Raw genomic sequence first — 17889 nt, forward strand, 5'->3', positions numbered from 1 at the left:
CTACCTCCGCATAGGAATTGTGATTGTGCTATCAATTTGATTCCTGGTAGTAAATTCCCTAAGGGTCGTTTATTTAATTTGTCCGTACCTGAACACACCGCTATGCGCAGTTATGTGAAGGAGTCCCTGGAGAAGGGACATATTCGCCCATCGTCGTCACCATTGGGAGCAGGGTTCTTTTTTGTAGCCAAGAAGGATGGTTCGCTAAGACCGTGTATTGATTACCGCCTTCTTAATAAGATCACTGTTAAGTTTCAGTATCCCTTGCCATTGATTTCTGACTTGTTTGCTCGGATTAAGGGGGCTAGTTGGTTTACTAAGATTGATCTTCGTGGTGCGTATAATCTGGTGAGAATCAGGCAGGGAGATGAATGGAAAACGGCATTTAATACGCCCGAGGGTCATTTTGAGTATCTGGTGATGCCGTTCGGACTTGCCAATGCTCCATCTGTTTTTCAGTCTTTTATGCATGACATTTTCCGTGAGTATCTGGATAAATTCTTGATTGTTTACTTGGATGACATTTTGATCTTCTCAGATGATTGGGAGTCTCATGTGAAGCAAGTCAGAATGGTTTTCCAGGTACTGCGTGCTAATTCCTTGTTCGTGAAGGGATCAAAGTGTCTCTTCGGTGTGCAGAAAGTTTCATTTTTGGGGTTCATCTTTTCCCCTTCTACTATCGAGATGGATCCGGTTAAGGTTCAGGCCATCCAGGATTGGACTCAGCCGACATCTCTAAAAAGTCTGCAGAAATTCCTGGGCTTTGCTAATTTTTATCGTCGCTTCATCTGTAATTTTTCTAGCATTGCCAGACCATTGACCGATTTGACCAAGAAGGGTGCTGATTTGGTTAATTGGTCTTCTGCTGCCGTGGAAGCTTTTCAGGAGTTGAAGCGTCGTTTTTGCTGTGCCCCTGTGTTGTGTCAACCTGATGTTTCTCTTCCGTTCCAGGTCGAGGTTGATGCTTCTGAGATTGGTGCAGGGGCGGTTTTGTCACAGAGAGGTTCTGGTTGCTCAGTGTTCAAACCATGTGCTTTCTTTTCCAGGAAATTTTCTGCTACTGAGCGTAATTATGATGTGGGCAACCGAGAGTTGCTGGCCATGAAGTGGGCATTCGAGGAGTGGCGTCATTGGCTTGAGGGTGCTAAGCATCGTGTGGTGGTTTTGACTGATCATAAGAACCTTACTTATCTTGAGTCTGCCAAGCGCTTGAATCCTAGACAGGCCCGTTGGTCGTTATTTTTTGCTCGTTTTGATTTTGTGATTTCATACCTTCCGGGCTCTAAAAATGTGAAGGCGGATGCTCTGTCTAGGAGTTTTGTGCCCGACTCTCCGGGGTTATCTGAGCCGGCGAGTATCCTCAAGGAAGGAGTCATTGTGTCTGCCATCTCCCCTGATTTGCGGAGAGTGTTGCAGAAATTTCAGGCTAATAAACCTGATCGTTGTCCGGCCGAGAAACTGTTCGTCCCAGATAGGTGGACTAGTAAAGTTATCTCTGAACTTCATTGTTCGGTGCTGGCCGGTCATCCAGGAATCTTTGGTACCAGGGAGTTGGTTGCTAGATCCTTCTGGTGGCCATCTCTGTCACGGGATGTGCGTGCTTTTGTGCAGTCCTGTGGAATTTGTGCTAGGGCTAAGCCCTGCTGTTCACGTGCCAGTGGGTTGCTTTTGCCCTTGCCGGTCCCGAAGAGGCCTTGGGCACATATTTCGATGGATTTCATTTCTGACCTTCCCGTTTCTCAAAAAATGTCGGTCATTTGGGTGGTCTGTGATCGCTTTTCTAAAATGGTCCATCTGGTGCCCTTGGTTAAATTGCCTTCCTCCTCTGATTTGGTGCCTTTGTTCTTCCAGCATGTGGTTCGTTTACATGGCATTCCTGAGAATATTGTTTCTGACAGAGGTTCCCAGTTTGTCTCGAGGTTCTGGCGAGCCTTTTGTGGTAGGATGGGCATTGACCTATCTTTCTCCTCGGCCTTCCATCCTCAGACTAATGGCCAGACCGAACGAACCAATCAGACCTTGGAAACATATCTGAGATGTTTTGTTTCCGCTGACCAGGATGATTGGGTGTCATTTTTGCCGTTGGCTGAGTTCGCCCTTAATAATCGGGCCAGCTCGGCTACCTTGGTCTCTCCATTTTTCTGCAATTCTGGGTTCCATCCTCGTTTCACTTCAGGACAGGTTGAGTCTTCGGACTGTCCTGGTGTGGATTCTGTGGTGGACAGGTTGCAGCAGATCTAGACTCAGGTAGTGGACAATTTGACCTTGTCCCAGGAGAAGGCTCAGCTTTTCGCTAATCGCAGACGCCGTGTGGGACCCCGACTTCGTGTTGGGGATCTGGTTTGGTTATCTTCTCGTCATATTCCTATGAAGGTTTCCTCTCCTAAATTTAAACCTCGTTTTATTGGTCCGTATAGGATTTCTGAGATTCTCAATCCGGTGTCTTTTCATCTGATCCTCCCAGACTCCTTTTCCATACATAATGTATTCCATAGGTCGTTGTTGAGGAGATACGTGGCACCTATGGTTCCATCTGTGGAGCCTCCTGCCCCTGTTTTGGTGGAGGGGGAATTGGAGTATATTGTGGAGAAGATTTTGGATTCTCGTGTCTCTAGACGGAAACTCCAGTATCTGGTCAAATGGAAGGGTTATGCTCAGGAAGATAATTCCTGGGTTTTTGCCTCTGATGTCCATGCCCCAGATCTTGTTCGTGCCTTTCATGTGGCTCATCCTGGTCGGCCTGGGGGTTCTGGTGAGGGTTCGGTGACCCCTCCTCAAGGGGGGGGTACTGTTGTGAATTCTGTGGCTGAGTTCACTTCTGTGGTCACAAGTGGTATTGCAGTCTCTGGGCTTCCTCCCTCAGGTGTTTTGGTGAGCTCGTTGGCTGCCTTGCTATTTAGCTCCACCTGAGTCTGTCTTCCTTGCTCCTTGTCAATGTTCCAGTGTTGGATCTGAGCTACTGCATCTTTCCTTGGGCCTGCTGCTCTGCTAGATAAGTGCTTCTAGTTTGTTTTCTGTTTTTTCTGTCCAGCTTGCTATTAACTTTTGCTGGAAGCTCTGAGAAGCAAAGGGGTGCACCGCCGTGCTGTTAGTTCGGCACGGTGGGTCTTTTTGCCCCTTTGCGTGGTTTTCGTTTAGGGTTTTTTGTAGACTGCATAGTTCTCTTTGCTATCCTCGCTCTGTCTAGAATATCGGGCCTCACTTTGCTGAATCTATTTCATTCCTACGTTTGTCTTTTCATCTTGCTAACAGTCATTATATGTGGGGGGCTGCCTATTCCTTTGGGGTATTTCTCTGAGGTAAGTCAGGCTTGTATTTCTATCTTCAGGCTAGTCAGCTCCTCAGGCAGTGCCGAGTTGCATAGGTAGTGATAGGCGCAATCCACTGCTGCTTATAGTTGTGTGAGGATAGATCAGGTACTGCAGTCTACAGAGATTCCACGTCTCAGAGCTCGTCCTATTGTTTTTGGTTATTGCCAGATCTCTGTATGTGCGCTGATTACTGCACGCTGTGTTGCCTGATTGCCAGCCATAACAACGAACCATATGTGGCCACCAATACATTCTCGCCAACAACTCAGATGTCCTGTTTGCCCCAAAGTGTCCACCCACTCTGGACGAATGAGCCCACGAGAGAACCTCCGGACGCAAATTGATGGGGACAAAAGTCTTTCCCGGAGGCACAGACTCAATCGAAACCGGAGCTACGGTTCTCAGACTCTCTGAAGGGACAATGAGCCGAGGCTCGTCCTCCTCCTCCACAGTTGACACCAGGGAGCGAGAGAGAGCGTCAGCACGAATGTTCTTCTCCCCGGCGAGATAATGTAGAGTGAAGTGGAACCGGGAGAAAAACAAGGACCATCTGGCCTGACGAGAATTCAGCCGCTGGGCTGTCTGTAAATAGACCAAATTCTTGTGGTCCGTGAAGACTTGGAATGGGAACCGAGCACCCTCCAAGAGATGTCTCCATTCCGAAAAGGCCAACTTCATTGCCAGCAACTCCCTATCCCCGATGGAGTAATTTCTCTCCGCTGGTGAGAAGGTTTTTGAGAAGAAGAAGCATGGATGCTTCCGACCTTGAGCATCATTTTGATAGAGGACTGCTCCTGCACCAACGGAAGAGGCATCCACCTCCATTAGGAATGGCTTATCCACATCGGGACGATGTAAGATGGGAGCGCTAGCAAAGTGGGACTTAATAGAAGTGAAGGCCTTGGAGACCTCTTCGGACCACGATTTAGGATTCGCTCCCTTCTTGGTGAGGGATACCAAGGGAGCTACCAGGGTTGAGAAGTGGGGGATGAACTGACGATAGTAATTTATGAACCCCATAAAGCGCTGCACCGCTTTCAGAGAATGGGGTTCCTGCCAGTCCATCACTGCCTGTAGTTTGGCAGGATCCATAGCCAATCCCTGGGCCGAGATGATGTAGCCCAGGAAAGGTAAAGACTCCTGCTCAAACATACACTTCTCCAATTTGGCATAGAGGGAGTTTGCCCGTAGGAGGTCGAAGACTTTGCAAACATCTCTCCGGTGAGAGTCAATATCTGGAGAGTAGATAAGAATATCATCCAGATAGACTACGACCGAGGTGGAAAGCATATCCCGGAAGATATCGTTCACAAAGTCTTGGAAAACGGCTGGGGCATTACAGAGCCCGAAGGGCATCACCAGATATTCATAGTGCCCATCCCTGGTGTTAAAGGCCGTCTTCCATTCGTCCCCCTCACGGATGCGAATCAGGTTGTAAGCACCCCGCAAATCTAATTTAGTAAATACCCTTGCTCCCCGAAGTCTATCGAATAACTCAGATATCAAGGGCAAAGGATACTTATTCTTAACGGTGATGGCGTTAAGACCCCTGTAGTCTATGCATGGGCGCAATTCCCCATTCTTCTTCTGCACGAAGAAGAACCCTGCCCCAGCAGGTGACACTGACTTCCTAATGAATCCTCTTGCCAGATTTTCCTGGATGTACTGTGACATTGCCTCCGTCTCCGGGAGAGATAGCGGATAAACTCGACCCCGGGGAGGCTCAGCACCAGGCAAGAGATCAATAGGACAGTCATAGGGGCGATGAGGCGGAAGGACCTCCGCCGCCTTTTTGGAGAACATGTCTGCATAAGACCAATACTGCTTGGGGAGAGAGGATAGATCTGCGGGTACCTCAGTAGTAGCAACCTGAACGCACTCCCTCTGACACCTACCCCCACAAGATTCACCCCAACCCAGAATTCTGCCTGAGGACCACTCGATATGAGGAGAGTGGTACCGTAGCCAAGGTATTCCCAACAGGACCTCATCAATTCCTTCGGAATGACGAGCAGAGAAATTATCTCCTGATGAGATGGCGACATGGACAGAGTAAAAGGGATGGTCTGGTGTGTTATCTGTGAGGGCAATGTCGACCCATTCACAACTCGCACCGTTACTGGTTGAGCAAGCATAACCAGGGGTATTGCGTGACGTTGGGCAAAGGCAGAAAACATAAAATTGCCCTCCGCCCCAGAATCCACGCAGAGCTCTACCGAGTGGGAGAATGAGCCAATAGTAATTGTCCCCTTAAAGGACAACTTAGAGGCAAACGTCGCCGTGTCTAGTGTACCTCCACCTACTACCACTAGACGCTGACGTTTCCTCGACCACTGAGGACATCTGGTGGCTAGATGTCCTGACTGCTGGCAAACATGACAGACCCTGAGTGCACAAGCGGTCCGGGACTTAGATCCTGCCTGTGACACTTCCCTGGCCTCATGTGACTCAGGAACCAGGACCGGAAATTCCAGAGGCTTGGCGAAAGTAGGAGCCAGCCGAAACCTTTGCCTACACTGGGCTCGCTCTAGCCTCCGCTCGTTAAAACGGAGGTCAATTCGAGTGGAGACAGTTATTAACTCCTCCAGTGTGGCAGGAATCTCCCTAGTGGCCAGAGCGTCCTTTACGTGGTCAGCCAAGCCCCTCCAAAATATGGGGATAAGAGCTTTATCCGACCAATCCAGCTCAGATGCTAAGGTGCGGAATTGGACGGCAAAATGACTGACCAAGGACTCACCCTGAGTTAATGCCAGCAATTGGAGCGCAGTATCATGGGTGACTTGAGGTCCTAAAAGACCTGTTTCAGAGCGATTAGAAACAGCGGAGCACTCTGCACCACATGATCGCCACGCTCCCACAGCGGCGTAGCCCATTCCAACGCCCTGTCCGACAATAGAGACAGAATAAATCCCACCTTAGCCCGCTCTGTGGGAAAACGTGTAGCCAGGAGATCGAGGTGAATAGAGCACTGACTCACAAATCCCCTACAAAACTTGCTATCACCAGAAAATTTTTCTGGCAGCGGGAGGCGAGATAATGTCGGAACAGGGGTGGCAATGGACATAGTAGCTGCAGCCACGCTGGCAGCCTGTACAGCTACTGCAGGAACATCCACAGCTGAGGTCGCGCTCTCGAGAGCCGCCAACCTACCCTCCAGCTGCTGGATATGCCGCAGAGATTGCTGTTTGTCTGTCATCACTAGCCAGACCCTGGCGCTAGTGTAATGTTAGGACTGGCGGAACGCACCAAGAGAGATGATATAGATGCGTTCGCAGTCCGGGGTCCACCGTGCAGGTGAAACCTGCTGCTAGGAAATGACAGACAATATGGCGGTATTCAAAAGTATACACGCGTGGGTTAAACCTCACCCAGCGTGAAGAAAGCGATCCTGTTGCGTCACAGGACCGCGGTACCGCACATAGAGCACGAGCAAGTGGTCAGCGAACTAAACCCCAACAGGGATTGTAGTCCGATTAGACCCTTGCTGGCACTACACCGCTACTGGGTGTAAAAGGAATTATATAATTAAGGCACCAAAGTGCGAACTGTGCCGTGCTGGCAGGCACCACTAAGCACCCAGACGTGGGTCAGGAAGCGCACACTGGCGCGTGGCACCGCACTGGCGGTCACAGCAGTAGACGCTGACACGTGTGTGACACGTTGAGTGATAAGTCGGGCGCTAGATAGCAGCCATACTCCATACGCGAACAATAATACAATAGGGTAGGGGTATTTAAAGAACGACTTGCACTCACAACAAACACACGTATTAAATTGTACACTAGCGCATGGCCGTGCGGTCATGCGCAGTTTATATAGTTGCAGGACAGGAAGCGGCCACAGAAACTTTGCCCTTCCAAGACCTGCCAAGAGGACCAATAGAATGCGCTGCAGAGTCTGAGCACATGACCCTCGATCTCCAACGGGAGATCTTGCCCTGGGCATGCTCAGTGTGCGCAGACAAGGACTTAGTCCCAGAGAAGTCCACTCGCTGCTGACCAGTATAGGCTTTACAGGCAGAAGCTGGAGAAGCAGCAGTAACTCTTCTCACAGAGTCAGACTGAGCGAGACGCTGGGATCGACGTCCCTGCTGAGCAGGCTCCACTGCGGCTGGAGGAGAATGGGAGACCGCAGCGGAGACGGATCGAGATTCCCCCTGTGCAGCAGAGGAAACTCGACTCCTAACACCTGTTGCGATGTTGATGCCTGCTGCGGCCCCTCCTCCTCCGCTTCAGAACTGCTGCCGCCTGCACCCTGTTCCCCCAATGGCTGCCAATCGGGGTCAAGAACTGGGTCATCTATTACCTCTTCTTGTAGCTCGTGTGCAACTTCGTCCGTGTTGGTCGGTGGTATAGCGTTCGTGATGGGGCAACATAGTCTCATCAGGGTCTGATTCTTGATCATTACCCTGCGAGGGCAATGTTGTGGTCTGAGTCAAAGGACCAGCATAGTAGTCTGGCTGTGGCTGTGCATCAGTGCACTCCATGTCAGATTCAACTTGTAATGGGCATGGACTGTTAACTGCTTCACTTTCTAAGCCAGGGACGGTATGTGTAAAGAGCTCCATAGAGTAACCCGTTGTGTTGCCTGCTGCATTCTTCTCTGTTGTTGTTTTTGCTGAAAAGGACAAGGAAGCGACTTGTCCCTGACCGTGAACATCCACTAACGAGGCGCTGCTTTTACATTTACCAGTTTCACGAGAGGAGGCAAAAGAGCTAGAGGTTGAGTCAGCAAGATAAGCCAAAACTTGCTCTTGCTGCTCCGGCTTTAAAAGCGGTTTTCCTACTCCCAGAAAAGGGAGCGTTCGAGGCATTGTGTAGCCAGACGACGAACCTGGCTCCACAGCTCCAGACTTAGGTGCAATATTTTTTTTCCCACGACCACCTGATGCTCCACCACTACCACTACCCTCATTACCAGCTGACAATGAACGCCCCCGGCCACGACCTCTTCCAACAGACTTCCTCATTGTTTTAAAAATGTAACCAAACTAACGGTATTTGTTGCTGTCACACAACTTACACGGTGAGCTATAACTTCAGTATGATTTAGCTACCCCTTTACAGGTGGGTGAGACCACAACGAAAATCAGGCACAATGTTACACACTCTGTTTTTGGTGGCACCAAATGAGAGAGATGCCACACACGCAGGACTGTCACTGAAGCACAAATGTAAATATTAATCTCCCACTGTTTTTTTTTTTTTTTCAGGGAGATTTTAGAAACAAAATAAAATAAAATGATTTTTTCAGGAAGAATTTAGAAACCAAATAAAATAAAATGATTTCTTCAGGGAGAATTTAGAAAACAAATAAAACAAAAAATAGGCTTTCTATGGCCCACTGAGTGAGAGATGACGCGCACAGGAGTCAGGAGTGGCACACAAGCCCAGAGGCCAATATTTTTCTCCCAATGATTGATGTAGTGATTTTTTCAAGTTGATTTTGGAACCCAAATCAAGCTACAACAATAATAGGCTTTCTATGGCCCACAATTGGAGAGAGAGAGAGAGATGGCACACCCAGGAGTCAAGACTGGCACACAAGCAGAAAGGGCAATATTAATCTCCCACTGATTTTTTTTTTTTTTTCAGGGAGACTTTAGAAAAAAAAAATAATAAAAAAAAATGATTTTTTTCAGGAAGAATTTAGAAACCAAATAAAATAAAATTATTTTTTCAGGGAGAATTTAGAAAACAAATAAAACAAAAAATAGGCTTTCTATGGCCCACTGAGTGAGAGATGATGCACACAGGAGTCAGGAGTGGCACACAAGCCCAGAGGCCAATATTTTTCTCCCAATGATTGATGTAGTGATTTTTTCAGGTACATTTTGGAACCCAAATCAAGCAAAAAAAATAATAGGCTTTCTATGGCCCACAATTGGAGAGAGAGAGAGAGAGATGGCACACCCAGGAGTCAAGACTGGCACACAAGCAGAAAGGGCAATATTAATCTCCCACTGATTTTTTTTTTTCAGGGAGACTTTAGAAAAAAAAATAATAGAATAAAATGATTTTTTCAGGAAGAATTTAGAAACCAAAGAAAATAAAATGATTTTTTCAGGGAGAATTTAGAAAACAAATAAAACAAAAAATAGGCTTTCTATGGCCCACTGAGTGAGAGATGACGCACACAGGAGTCAGGAGTGGCACACAAGCCCAGAGGCCAATATTTATCTCCTACTGATTGATTTATTGATTTTTTTCAGGTAGAATTTAGAACCCAAATCAACCAAAAAAATAAATAGGCTTTCTATGGCTCACTATCTGAGAGAGAGAGATGGCACGCTTAGGACTGGCACACAAGCCCAAAGGCCAATATTAATCTCCCTTTTTTTTTTTTTTCAGGGAAAATTTATAAACCCAATAAAAAAAATTATAAATAGGCTTTCTATGGCCCACTGAGTGAGTGATGATGCACACAGGAGTCAGGAGTGGCACACAAGCCCTGAGGCCAATATTTTTCTCCCACTGATTGATGTAGTGATTTTTTCAGGTAGATTTTGGAACCCAAATCAAGCAAAAAAATAAATAGGCTTTCTATGGCCCACTGACTGAGAGATGGCACACACAGGTGTCAGGCATGGCACACAAGCCCTGAGGCCAATATTTTTCTCCCACTGATTGATGTAGTGATTTTTTCAGGTAGATTTTAGAACCCAAATCAAGCAAAAAAATAAATAGGCTTTCTATGGCCCACTGAGTGAGAGATGGCACAGACAGGGATGGCACTCTAGCAGAAATGCCAATCTTAATCTCCCACAAAAAAAAAAAAAAAAAAAAAAGGAACTGTCCTTCAATTACTATCTCCCTGCAGTAATCTCAGCCAGGTATGGCAGGCAGCAATAAGGAGTGGACTGATGCACAAATTAAATAAAAAGTGTGGACAAACAAAAAAGATAGCTGTGCAGAAAGGAAGGAACAAGAGGATTTGTGCTTTGAAAAAAGCAGTTGGTTTGCACAGCGGCGTACACACAGCAATGCAGCTATCAGGGAGCCTTCTAGGGCAGCCCAATGAGCTACAGCGCTGAGGGGAAAAAAAAAAAAATGTAGCTTCCACTGTCCCTGCACACCGAAGGTGGTGTTGGGCAGTGGAAATCGCTACAGCACAAGCGGTTTGGTGGTTAATGGACCCTGCCTAACGCTATCCCTGCTTCTGACGAAGCGGCAGCAACCTCTCCCTAAGCTCAGATCAGCAGCAGTAAGATGGCGGTCGGCGGGAATGCCCCTTTATAGCCCCTGTGACGCCGCAGACAGCAAGCCAATCACTGCAATGCCCTTCTCTAAGATGGTGGGGACCAGGACCTATGTCATCACGCTGCCCACACTCTGCGTTTACCTTCATTGGCTGAGAAATGGCGCTTTTTGCGTCATTGAAACGCGACTTTGGCGCGAAAGTCGCGTACCGCATGGCCGACCCCGCACAGGGGTCGGATCGGGTTTCATGAAACCCGACTTTGCCAAAAGTCGGCGACTTTTGAAAATGAACGACCCGTTTCGCTCAACCCTACTTGGGACTACTGAGTTTTGTATACCCTGACATAATCAATAATAGACTTTGGCCAAATTTATATTTAATATTGGATTGTTTCTAAATAAATTGCCTAATATTCCTTAAACATCTCACGAGTGCTGAGTTTTTGTATCCAGTGATATAATTGGGGTAAAAACTTAATCAGGCACCGACATCTAAAGGAGAGCTGTGAGTACTAAGAAAAAGAATGACCTATAGTAGACCAGCCATGAAGCCACTGAAAAAAGCTTACTGTGTTTTAATAGTGTCACCGTCACTTTGTTCTAGCAATCAGGCAGGGTCAAGGTGGTTGCACTGTTATTTTACTGATCACACAATGATAACATATTCTAATGAGTGAAAGAACCCTTCTAATTTGCAGTGAGAATAATGTTAATACTGTTCTAGGAGTATCTATAGTATGTAGATAAAGCTAAGAAAAAGTAAAATTATTGTATCTATTCTCTAAAAGAACTGATCCAATATATTTGATAAGTCAAAATCATACTTTGTTTTCCTATCTGAACATTGGTGGTTTGCATAAGTGTCAATTACAAAGTATTCACGTGATTTCCTATAATATATCACTGTATTTCAAAATTACTTGTGAGCATCTGATTGTTATGACTGACTTTTGAAACATTTTTTTTCTCTTTCTAATGATAGCAATCATGTAGTTGTCAACCTTTAATCTTCAAAGACAAATGAGTATATGTTAAAAATTGAGATGACTAGTAAGGCTGTACAGGCAAGAAAATGTGACACAGTGCTTGAAAATGGCATATAGAAGTCCAGTATAATGCCAATCTGACAGTGAACTTTTTTATGTCCTTCCATAATAAAATTTTATGAATTCATTAAGTTGGATAAAATTAACTGTTTAAATAAGTTTCCTAGTTTTCTTTTTTGGGGATTAATTTAAGGAATATGGACTTTTGCTAGCTGGTGACCTACACAACAATTTCTGTTTCCATTGTCAGAAAAAAGAATACATTAGATTTGTTAATCCCTGTAACATTTGTGTACTTCTAAAAGTGTAAAAAGTATGTTTTAATTGAAAAATATACTATTTTACTTTACTACAATTACTATTTTTACCTGATTGTGACTTTTATGTAAAGGTACCTTCACACTCAGCAATTTTACAATGAGAACGACAACGATCTGTGACGTTGCAGCGTCCTGGATAGCGATCTCGTTGTGTTTGACACGCAGCAGCGATCTGGATCCCGCTGTGCCATCGCTGATCGGAGCTAGAAGTCCAGACCTTTATTTCGTCGTCAGTTCGGCGTGTATCATCGTGTTTGACATCAAAAGCAACGATGCCTGCAATGTTTTACATGGAGCTAACAACCAGCGAGAATGATAAGTGAGTCGCCATTACGTGACTGGATCGCTCCTGCATCGTTCTGGAGTTGCTGTGTTTGACGTCTCTACAGCGACCTAAACAGCGACGCTCCAGCGATCGGCTCGTTGTCTATATCGCTGCAGCGTCGCTGAGTGAGACGGTACCTTAAGTTAAAGGAATGTTATCATCTTAAGGGCTCCTTTATATGACAATTATTCTGATATGAGTGCTATCCATGCTTTTCACAAACAACACTCGTACTTATGATACTTTATGGTGTAGTTCACATGTTTGATTTTCTTCCTCAGACCGAGTTGTCTGCAGAAAACCATAGAGACATGTTCGATATTGATCTAAGTATCGGATCAAATTCTTCAATGCAAGTTTCCAGATTCATGAAAAAGTTGGACAGCATTCGGATGCCAACTGTGTGGTTTCTGCTTTTCACGACCAGTTTGATTAGACCATATGATGTAAATGACAGACATTCTATGTAGGGGATGAAGTGAGTCATGGATTTAACAATATAAAGTAGTGATGTCAAATAAAAATCCACACCCTTCAATATAAAACCTGGACACAATGAAGACCAAATGTCGACAAACTGATATAGGGAGGGGGCCAAAAGGCCAGATAAGACAATAGAAAGGTCTATGTCAAAAAATTAGAAACTTTATTAGACACATACAGTATATATACAAATACAAAAGGCATAGCGACATAGTGTCATAGTTAGCAAGGCCAAAAAAAGACATTTGTCCATGCAGTTCAACCTAATTTCCGTCAGAATACATCCCCAAATTTACATCCTTCTAAAGAACCTAATAACTGTTAGATACAATATTGTTATGCTCCAGGAAGACATCCAGGCCTCTCTTGAACCCCTTGACTGAGTTCGCCATCACTACCTCCTCAGGCAAGGAATTCCAGATTCTCACTACCCTAACCTTAAAGAATCCTCTTCTATGTTGGTGGAAAAACCTTCTCTCCTCCACACGTAGAGAATGGGTTGGTGGGGGTTAAAATTTGGCATGTTTACACATTGAACATGCAGGGGGAATATGGGATCATATGGCTGTTGGATTATATCACGATCATATTGTCTATTACCCAGTGGCACAAATGTTTGGACAATAATACCCATCAGAGTGAAAAATAACTGCAAGTTGCATGATATGATGAAAGAATTCAAAATAGCATATAATTACTCATTACCTGATCCACCCAGAGGAAGCCAAAGGGTGAACTCTCCTGCCCCAACACACGTTTCGGAGATAGCTCCTGTTAGGAGTCGAGTTTCCTCTGCTGTACAGGGGGAATCTCGATCCGTGTCTGCTGCGGTCTCCCATTCGGTATTGGCCGCAGTGGGCTCTGCTCAGCGGAGACGTCGCTCCCAGCGTCTCGCTGGGGCTGATTCGGTGCATAGGGTCACTACTGCCTTTTCTGGCTTTCCTATGGTACCCTGCACTGATCTGCGGCGAGCGAGCCTCTCTGGGACTAAGTCCTTGTTTACTCACACTGAGCATGCCCAGGGCAGGGTCTCCCATTGGAGGTCGAGGGCCACATGTTCGGTCACATGCTCAGGTGCTGCAGTACATTCCATTGGTCCTTCTGGAAGGTCCTGAAAGGGCAACACATGCTCAGGTACTGTAGCACTTTCCATTGGTCCTTCTGGAAGGTCCTGAAAGGGCAAAAACTTCAGTAGCAGCTTCCTGTGCTGCAACTATATAAACTGCGCATGACCGCACGGCCATGCGCTAGTATTGTCTTATGCTATATGCTTTGCGCCAATGTGGTCATGTGTTTGAATGTGTTCAGGGACCCGGCTGAAATAAGCCCCTAGAATGCTGGCACCTCCGGCGAGGAGATTGTGTTTAAGTGTGTTCAGGGACCCGGCTGAAATAAGCCCCTAGAATGCTGGCATCTCCGGCGAGGAGTTTTGTATGCATGCATGACCACTCACTGCTCACATCTGGGTAGTTGGCCTGTGCCTCTGTGAAAGTCTAACAGGGCACAGAGCTTTCCTCTCGCGGTTACTCTGTGAAGCTAACAGAGTTGGTATATACCGCCATATAGAGCCGCCATTATTTAGCAGCAGGTGCTTTCCTGCACGGTGGATCCCGGGTTGCGAACGCACCAATTCCATTTAATAAATTATATATTTGGTGCGTTCCGCCAACCATAACAGTATACTAGCGCCAGGATCTGGCTAAGTAATGGCGGATGAACAGCGATAGCAGGGGTACATCCAGCTGCTGGAGGGCCGGTTAGCATCTCTTGAGCGTGCAACCTCGGCGGTGGATGTTACCGCAATAGCTGTTCAGGCTGCTAGCGTGGCTGCAGCAGCTTTACCCACTGCCACCTCTGTTCTGACCCTATCTCACCTTCCTTTGCCTGAGAGATACTCTGGGGACAGTAAGTCCTGTAGGGGTTTCGTGAGCCAATGTGGTATACACCTCGAGCTTCTGGCTGCACGTTTCCCTACTGAGCGGGCAAAGGTTGGATTCATAATCTCTCTCCTGTCGGACAGAGCGTTGGAGTGGGCTACGCCGCTGTGGGAGCGCAACGATCATGTGGTGCAGAGTGTTCCTAGGTTTCTGGACACTCTGAAACAGGTCTTTTTAGGACCTCAAGTCACCCATGATACAGCGCTCCAACTGCTGGCTTTGACTCAGGGTTCAACCATGGTCAGCCATTTTGCTGTTCACTTCCGGACATTAGCGTCTGAGTTGGAATGGCCAGATAAAACCCTCATTCCCGTATTTTGGAGGGGGTTGGCTGACCATGTGAAGGACGCTTTGGCCACTAGGGAGGTTCCCGCCACACTGGAGGAGCTCATAGCCGTATCTACTCGTATTGACCTCCGTTTTAACGAGCGGAGGTTGGAGCGAGAAAAGTCTAGGCAGAGGTTTCGGCTGGCTCCCTCCTTCACCAAACCTTTGGAATCTCCAGTCCATGCATCCGTGTCACATGAGGCCTTAGAGGTGACACGAGCGGGATCCAAGTTTCAGTCTGCCCGTGTACATAAGGTCCGTCATGTTTGCCAGCAGTCAGGACACCTTGCCTCCAAGGGTCCTCAGCGGTCGGGGAAACGTCAGCGTCTAGTGGCAGTTGGAGGAGGTACACTAGACACGGCGACGTTTGCCTCAAAGTTGTCCTTCAAGGGGACAATTACCATAGGCCCATCCACTCTTATGGTCGAGCTATGCGTGGATTCTGGGGCAGAGGGTAACTTTATGTCTTCCGCTTTTGCCCAGCGTCACGTAATACCCTTGGTGATGCTCGCCAAGCCGGTAACCGTTCGAGTGGTAAATGGGTCAACACTACCTTCACAGATTACCCACCAAACCATTCCTTTCACGCTATCTGTGTCTTCATCACATCAGGAGATAATCTCCCTATTAGTCATTCCTGAGGGAATTGATGAGGTCCTGTTGGGGATACCATGGCTTCGCTACCATTCTCCTCATATTGAGTGGTCCTCTGGGAGAATTTTGGGATGGAGTAAATCTTGCGAGGGTAGATGTCTGAGGGAGTGCGTTCAGGTTGCTACTACACAGGTACCCGCAGATCTTTCCTCTCTCCCCAAGCACTATTGGCCCTATGCAGACGTGTTCTCCAAAAGAGCTGCGGAGACCCTTCCGCCTCCCCGCCCCTATGACTGTCCTATTGACCTCTTGCCTGGTGCTGAGCCTCCCCGGGGTCGAGTCTATCCGTTATCTCTCCCGGAGACGGAGGCAATGTCCCAGTACATCCAGGAGAATCTGGCAAGAGGATTCATTAGGAAGTCAGTGTCACCGGCAGGGGCAGGGTTCTTCTTCGTACAGAAGAAGACTGGAGACTTACGTCCATGCATAGACTACAGGGGTCTTAACGCCATCACCGTTAAGAACAAGTACCCACTACCCCTGATATCTGAGCTGTTTGATAGGCTACGGGGAGCGAGGGTATTTACAAAGTTAGATCTGCGGGGTGCTTACAACCTGATTCACATCCATGAGGGGGATGAATGGAAGACGGCTTTTAACACCAGGGATGGGCACTATGAATATCTGGTGATGCCCTTCGGGCTCTGTAATGCCCCAGCCGTTTTCCAAGACTTTGTGAACGACATCTTCCGGGATATGCTCACCACCTCGGTCGTAGTCTATCTGGATGATATTCTCATCTTCTCTCCAGATATTGACTCCCATCGGAGAGATGTTCGCAAAGTCTTCGACCTCTTACGGGCAAACTCCCTCTACGCCAAGTTGGAGAAGTGTGTGTTTGAGCAGGAGTCCTTGCCTTTCCTTGGTTATATCATCTCTGCCCAGGGTTTGGCTATGGATCCTGCCAAGCTACAGGCTGTAATGGACTGGCAGGAACCCCATTCTCTTAAAGCGGTGCAGCGCTTTATGGGGTTCATTAATTACTATCGCCAGTTCATTCCACACTTCTCAACTTTGGTAGCTCCCTTGGTTGCCCTCACCAAGAAGGGAGCAAATCCCAAGTTGTGGTCAGAGGAGGTCTCCAAAGCCTTTCTCTCAATCAAGTCACACTTCGCTAGCGCTCCCATCCTACATCGCCCCGATGTTGATAAGCCATTTATCTTGGAGGTGGATGCCTCATCCGTTGGTGCTGGAGCAGTCCTTTTCCAAAAGGATGCTCAAGGTCGGAAGCATCCTTGCTTCTTCTTCTCCAAGACCTTCACACCAGCGGAGAGGAATTATTCCATCGGGGACAGGGAGTTGCTGGCCATGAAGTTGGCTTTTTCGGAGTGGAGACATCTCTTGGAGGGAGCTCGCTTTCCCTTCCAAGTCTTCACTGACCACAAGAACTTGGTGTATCTGCAAACGGCCCAGCGGCTGAATTCTCGCCAGGCTAGATGGTCCCTGTTCTTCTCCCGGTTCCATTTTACTCTCCATTTCCTCTCCGGGGAGAAGAACGTTCGTGCTGACGCTCTCTCCCGCTCCGTGGTGTCATCGGAGGAGGAGGAGCCTCGGCTTATTGTCCCTTCTGAGAGCCTGAGAACTGTAGCTCCGGTTTCGTTAGAGTCTGTGCCCCCGGGCAAGAATTTCGTACCAGCTAACTTGCGACCGGAGGTTCTCTCTTGGGCTCACTCCTCCAGAGTGGGTGGGCATTTTTGGACCAAGAGGACATCTGAGCTTCTGGCGAGAACATACTGGTGGCCGCATATGGCCCGAGATGTCAAGGACTATATTCAGGCGTGCGTTTCTTGCGCCCAGAATCGGTCTCCTCGGCAACGCCTGCTGGGTTGCTTTACCCTCTACCGGTGGCAGACAGGCCCTGGGAGATGGTCGGGATGGACTTTGTGGTGGGTCTACCCAAGTCGCGTGGCTGCTCCATTATTTGGGTTGTCACCGACCATTTCTCCAAGATGGTGCATTTGGTGCGGCTTCCTCAGTTACCCTCAGCACGGGCCTTGGCGGTGTTGTTCATTAAACACATTTTCCGTTTGCATGGTATGCCTGATAAGATTGTCAGCGATCGGGGTCCCCAGTTCACATCTCGGTTTTGGAGAGAGCTCTGCCGTTTACTCAGCATAGAGTTAAACCTCTCCTCTGCATACCATCCCGAGACGAATGGGTTGGTGGAGAGAACCAACCAGACTCTGGTGACATACTTGCGACATTTCGTCTCTGCTAGGCAGGATGACTGGGCATCTTTGCTACCTTGGGCGGAATTTGCCCTGAACAACGCCATAGCTGATTCCAC

This window comes from Ranitomeya imitator, chromosome 4 (genome assembly GCF_032444005.1).
Source record: "Ranitomeya imitator isolate aRanImi1 chromosome 4, aRanImi1.pri, whole genome shotgun sequence".
Classification (NCBI taxonomy): Eukaryota; Metazoa; Chordata; class Amphibia; order Anura; family Dendrobatidae; genus Ranitomeya; species Ranitomeya imitator.